This window comes from Phyllobates terribilis, unplaced genomic scaffold (assembly GCF_046119375.1).
Source record: "Phyllobates terribilis strain yellow unplaced genomic scaffold, ASM4611937v1 Scaffold_2__4_contigs__length_985480577, whole genome shotgun sequence".
Taxonomy (NCBI): domain Eukaryota; kingdom Metazoa; phylum Chordata; class Amphibia; order Anura; family Dendrobatidae; genus Phyllobates; species Phyllobates terribilis.
Genome location: NW_027362762.1, coordinates 829,669,616 through 829,676,568, shown reverse-complemented (window position 1 = coordinate 829,676,568; position 6,953 = coordinate 829,669,616). Strand labels below are relative to the sequence as shown.

General features: G+C 39.2%; 1 long non-coding RNA gene across 1 annotated transcript; it reads left to right on the top strand.

The window, feature by feature from the left end:
* The first annotated feature begins 2,226 nt into the window (after nt 1-2,226).
* LOC141253012 (uncharacterized) lies at nt 2,227-6,627 on the top strand. Its single transcript, XR_012314193.1, has 3 exons — nt 2,227-2,364; nt 3,778-3,936; nt 5,735-6,627. It is a non-coding gene; the product is annotated as an uncharacterized lncRNA (long non-coding RNA).
* Nucleotides 6,628-6,953: the final 326 nt, after the last annotated feature.

Genomic DNA, 6,953 nt, shown 5'->3' with positions numbered 1-6,953 from the left:
TTCCACTATTTAGGCACATCAGGGGCTCTCCAAACACAACATGGCGTCTGCTAATTATTCAAAAAATTTTTTGAATTTGGACCGCAGAGTGAAGGCAAAAGGGCCAACAAGTGCTAAGCATCTCTGGGAACTCCTTCAAGATTGTTGGAACACCATTTCCAGTGACTACCTCTTGAAGCTCATCAAGAGAATGCCAAGAGTGTGCAAAGCAGTCATCAAAGCAAAAGGTGGCTACTTTGAAGAACCTAGAATATAGGACATATTTTCAGTTGCTTCACACTTTTTTGTTAAGTATATAATTGCACATGTGTTAATTCATAGTTTTGATGCCTTCAGTGTGAATGTACAATTTTCATAGTCATGAAAATACAGAAAAATGTTTAAATGAGAAGGTGTGTCCAAACTTTTGGTCTGTACTGTATCTCTCTGATTTAAGGCCATAAAAATGCAAATTTTGAAAATTGCAAAATTTTCTAAATTTTCGCCAAATTTCCGTTTTTTTCACAAATAAACGCAAGTGATGTCGAAGAAATTTTACCACAATCATGAAGTACAATATGTCACGAAAAAACAATGTCAGAATCAGGGGGATCCATTGAAGCGTTCCAGAGTAATTACCTCATAAAGGGACAATGGTCAGAATTGTAAAAATTGGCCTGGTCATTAACGTGCAAACCACCTTGGGGCGTAAAGGGGTTAAAGGGGTTGTCCGATCAAAAGTGATAAGTTTACAGTCACTCTGTGTGACTGCAGACTTCTGAATCCCCCCAGCGCTGGCACTGTGCGGTGCGGGGATTTGTTGGTATGAGACCCGGGACCGGAGGGTATGTATAAATTATACATAGCCCCGGCCATTCAGCGCCGCATCCCTCCATACCCCACTGGCCCGGGGGTATGTATAACACCTACATACCCTCCCCTACCAAGTCTCATGCCAGCGAATCCCCTTAGTACACAGTGCCTGCGCTGGGGGGGATTCATAAGTCTGCAGTCACACAGAGTGACTGCAGACTTGTCCCTTTTGACCGGACAACCCCTTTAATAAATGGTAAGCATGAAGATGTTGAACCTTGGATGTTACTGCCGTATTTAAGGAGTCAAACTTTAAAATCAACGGTGGGTACCCTTGATTCTGGAAACAAGTGGCCATCTCATTGAGACGTTCAACTTTAGTAAGACTATCACTTACTATGCGATCAATACGATGGCATTCAGATAGTGGTAGTGATGATTAAGTGGCCTTAGGGTGATTGCTAGTGAACAACAATAGACTATTATGATCCATTGGCTTCCTGTAAAGATCAGTTGACATACCAGAAGGAAACTTTTTAACCAAAACATCAAGAAAATTAATTTCAGAATTATCAGTATGAAGAGTAAAATGTATGTTCGAGTTACTATATTAATAGACTGAAAAATTAATTAAAATTATGCAAATCATCGTCTCAGATACAGAAAATATCATCTATGTAACTTAGCCAAATAATGGCTTGAGAAAAAAGGGTTTGGCAATAAAAAAAAGTGGGTGGCAATTAAAAAGAAAACCACAAAACTGTAAGAATAATTTTTATTTACAGAAGAAAGGAACTGCTATGAGTTCTAATGTGGCGCCATTAAACCCCATAGCAGTCCCTTTCTTCTGTAAATAAAAATTATCACCAAGCAAAAAATGATTATCATGTTATTTTAATGTAAGCAATTCAATGCAAAAGGATAGCTGAAAGGAAGAGATAGTGGTGGATTGTAATAACCGAGTAACAGCAGCAATACTCAGATTATGGCGAATAGATGTATATAGGCTATTTACATCAAGCGTAATTAATAAATTATCACACAGTACTGATCATACAATAATCTCTGATCACTTCTCTACCTCCTAGTAAATTTTATATAGTTACTGGGCCACTTAAATGAACAATAGCACTAAGAAAAACCCAGCAGTGTGATTGGTTGTCACTATGGAAACAGAGTGACACATTGCATCATGTGTATGAATAAGAATATCCTAGACCTGCAGACATAACGTTTCTCATTGTATCTAACACTTGCTACATCTGATTATAAAACTATGGCAGAGGAACAAGTGAGTGATGGCTTACCTTAAGTTGATATGTTTCTGCCTCTAGAGGGCGCTCACTGCATAGGGATTTATACAGCTCCCATTAAACTGTATAATAAATCAGTCTGTGGTGAACGCCCTCTAGTGGTTTATCCCTGCTTGCATAGAGTGCTCCAGGGGTGGAGGAGGGGCTGTTGCAGGCACTAGGATCTCCTCTACGTTTTCTCTTTTAATGAGTTTATTAATAATAAATTCTTATCTTTCTTTAGCAGCAGAAGCAGCAAAGAAAGAAAACATCCCTCAAAGTAAGTATCAAAGTTTCCTGCCTTATTAGAGCAAATAGAGGTAATAGAAGAGGGTTTTTACCTTCAGGTCCTCAATTTATTACTGAGTGCAAAGATACTCAAGCGTTTGAAGGTCATTTACCCTCCTGCAGTTAACACTTATCTTTCCCTGGAGAGTTTTCCTCCTGTAATAGCAGATGATTGTGGGAGGACTCCTGCAGTACTTACCAAAATCATCTGCACAACCTGTACTAAGACTGTACAGCAGTGATCCCTCCAGTAATCCCTTCTTCTCCCCAGTTTAGACCGTTCCCCGCAAACATTATTATCACCACCAGACCTGTCCATTCTCATGAAAGCCTCACCCCGGTCTTATCTCCTGCAGATTCATTAGTCACCTTTTATGTGGCTTCTGGATTGATTATTGCCAACAGGGGCTCACAGCGATTGTCTGCAGCTGTCAAACCCTGACCATGCCAGAAACAGAAGGAGAGACCTGAGGGGAGCACAGCCAGCAGAATTGAGGAGCGCAGGGGAATCAGTAGGTTTTCTGTGCTCTTATTATTTTACCACACTGCCCACATGTAAACTTAAAGAAAACCGGTCAGCAGGATTTTGCTAAGTAAACTACGGGCAGTGTCACGTTGAAGCTGCTGCTGCACTGATTAATATGATACCTGAGGTGAAGAAATCCGTCTTGTGGTTCTTGTGTAATCAGTGTTTGCAGTTTTGAGTTAATGATATGCCCTTGGTAAAGTTCATAAAAATTAACTTTAAAAAAAAGTCAATCCTTTTGGAACTGTATGATGGATTTATCTTTAGGGAATCAACAGGGAATAAAATAAGAGCAATAACTGGCTATTTTTGACCCTGCGCATGCCGATACAGTTAAGGGTATCTGTAGCTCTTTGTGGGCCCCTCTGAGCTCAGGGCCCGGGGCAACCACCCCTTCTGTCCACCAGGTTGCTACATTACTGGTTTGGATTATGGGATTGTTCCACCTTAATTGGTACATAAAGATAATAATGATCCCACATCATTCGTTAGTCACTGTACTTATTAATCAGTAGCCAAATGTTCTCACTGCTGCAGTTTTGTCACAGTGTATAAGCATAAGCATTCCTTATAAATCCTAAAGACGTTCACATGTTTCTTTGCCAATAGCTCTAACAAACCCTTTAAAAATGAAGATGTTTCTTTTTTTTTAGCATTCAAGGTTATGTTTTAAATAATTTTATATTTTGACAAGTCAGACATTTATAGATGCTGCGATACCAATTATATTTATTTTTATTATTAATACCATTTTATTTTGTTATATTTAAACTGGGAAAAATGGGGCTTATTTAAACTTCATTACTTTTTTATTTTTTATGTATATATTTTAAAACTTTATTTGGATTTTTAACTTTCTTTTTTTTGTAATTTCATTAGAAACAATAACCTAGTACAAGCGCCTAACAGAGAATACCACATTTGTCAATAACACTGTGACTGGGAATTTATAGGATTTATCAACTTGAAAACACTGCAAAATGCCAAAATCAAACAATTTGAGGAGCCCAGCCATCAAGAAGCTGAAGGAAGTCACAGGTAAGAAAAAATCCCAGAAGTCACTGACAAAAGATCGTGGAAAAATGACTTTTTTGGGGATGGAAATGTCAAACACCCTGTTATTATTTGTTTTGGTCAATTGCCTGAAACTCAGACCCTTTACAATCCAAGCATCTTTCCATTTTCGCAATCTAACTACCTGCCTTTCTTCTAGCATGTCCTTTCATTTGAATGTAATTTCTTTAGTGGTGGCTTTATAGGCACATTTATCACTTGCTCTTTGGTTCCCCCAATTACTGACTGCTGGGCATGCTGGGACTTACTATGAATTGACAATCAGAAAGCTCTTCCCTTTTTTAAATTAATTTACAAAATTTAAAGGGATTAACACGAAAGTAAAAATGGGAAGTGTGAAAATATAAGGGAAGGTGGAAGTAATAAGGAAATAATATTAAAAGGGTACAGTGGGGAAAGTGATAAAATGGAAGGTAAAAACAAAGAGAATAAGGTGATAACAATTAAAGGGATAAGAGTTAAACAGAAAAAAAGGGTAGGGAAAGATTAAGTGTGAATAGGGAAATAAGGAATTATACTTTAGTAGGGATTATGGGAAATTAAAAAATGTATATAATTAAAGGGATAAAGGGAAATTAAAAAAGGAAGATAAGGAAAGATTAAGGGGAAAGCTCCTCCCTTATGACTCAAATTTATCACAGATCAGCCAGATTACAATCCACCATTGGGAAGCACTGTTTAGTCGTACAACTTTGTTATACGTTGTAGTAAAACATGAGCTTCACTACATTTCTGGACCGTTATAGGTAGTTGGTACTGGTATTTCACCCATTATTAAGATCGTTACAGAAGTCCAACTGTACAATTAGTATTTCTGTTTTATCATTTGCGAAATTCTCTAAAATAAGTCAAATTGATTATGAAAACTGTCTTGCAATTTCCATCTTGCAAAATAAAAATTGTTAGGATAGGCCATTAATATCAGATTAGTTAATATTAATGTTAATCCAGTCGAAATTTATGAGGTCCAGGAGATTTCCTGCCGGGGAATGATGTAATTTTTTTTTTCAACTCTATATTGGGCTTGCGCAGTGTGGTTTCTGGGATGCCAGGCACTGCGAGCGATGCCCGCAACTGGCAGCTCACGCACCCATTATGCACAGGTGAGCTATAAGGAAGGAACTGCTATTTAAGATGGCTTGTGACATTTCCCCAGTACTCCCTGAAGAAGCTAAACGCGAAACGCTCGTTGGAGTACTGGGCTATGTGGTCCAATATTTGGCACAATAATAATGGTGTCTGTTGGTGGGTATTGTTGCTTTTGCACTACTGCACTTTAATATAAACAGTGTCTGTGAGGGTTTTCCTTGTGGTATTTGTTCTTATTTATTTATTTATATTTATTATTCTGTTTCTTCTGAGCTTTAGTGACGGGTCATTGTTGTATGAATTTAGATTTTTTATTATGATGATCATATTATTTACTCATATAATCATGTTTCTGGTCTGTTCAGAATTAGAAATCCCCCTTTTTGTTTTGATCAAATAATTGTATTTTTTAATTATTATAGTTTTTTTTGCCATGATGTGATATACCATTGACCACACTGCCTATTCTTTTTTCGGGTTTTATGGGGTGTTTTTATTTTTTTTTCTTCAAATTTTCTGTATATAATTAATTGTAATTAATACAATTATATTTATTTTTTTTTTGCTATTTTCTAATAGTAAAAAATTTTGGTGAGTTATTTATAGGTTTTGATACCCTTGTTGATAGATCCTTCACAGTCATTTTAATTGTCTTTTTCACATAATTCTTAAGGAAAAGCTAGAAGATATCTGCAGTGAGCAGCAAAAAGAGGCTGAGAAAATGATCCATACACAGTTCAAGATGGAAAAGAGAATTTACTGCCAGGACACATTTTACGGTGGAGCTCTGAGGAACGTCCAGGCAGAGGCAGCTAAAGAGGCAGCTATTATGGATGGTAGAGAATGTATCATGGGGTCGTCCCATTCCCAAAGTGGTGCAGCCCATGCCAAAGCATCGCAAGACAATAGCAAAAAAATATATGCCACTTTACACCAGTAAGAAGAGATAAATGATGAGGGCATAATTCAAAGTTTATGGGGCATTGATTGACAAAACCCCGGCATGCTTTAGGATCACCATTAAATCGTGCAGGCATAGGAAAATGTACAGCCGTTTCCCAAGCAGAATATTGCTGATTAGGGTTTGGTAGGTGTTGAAGGACTGGTGGAGAAACTGCAGGAGTCTGAGGCATTGTGTCCATACAGGCTAAGAGGTTTTGCACAGCCTGGACAAGCTCATGTTGGCTTACAGACAGTTGCACTACAAGTCCAAGCAACTCATCCATATTCCACGGCAACGGTGTTGTCACTGCTGCACATTTGGGATTCATGGTCTTGGTATTTTGTTGGATTCATCAGGTGAGATGGATCCTCCAAGCCCAAGGACTGGGTAGGCACACGGGATACGGGCGTCGGTGCAGCAACTAGGCACACGGACATCTGAGGGACTGGAAACTACAGGAAAACAGGTGGCAGGCTGGAAACCGCAGGCAGGCAGGAGACGTCCAGGAGACCACAGGCAAACAGGCGGGATTCTGGAAATCGCTGGTAGGCAGGAGACCTTCAAGGCACTGCAGGCAGGGTGCTGGAAACCGTTAGCAGGCGGGGGATGTCCTGGGGCCACACAGGCAGGAGGGATGATGGAAACCACAGGCAAGTAGGCAGGATACTGCTGGCAGGCAGGAGACATCCAGGAGACCACAGGCAGGCAGGATAATTTAGACCACATGCAAACGGACAGGATGCTGGAAACCGCTGGCAGGTGGGATATATCCAGGAGGCTGCACGCAAGCAGGCATGATGCTGAAAACTGCAGGCAGGTGGGAGGCATTCAGGAGACTGCTTACTCAGCTGAGCAGAAAAAGGTGTATCAAGCCAGTCAGAGTCTTATTAACACTGAAGTCTTAATACCAAGACACAGATGTGTGTCTTGGTGAGCCATATATAGACCC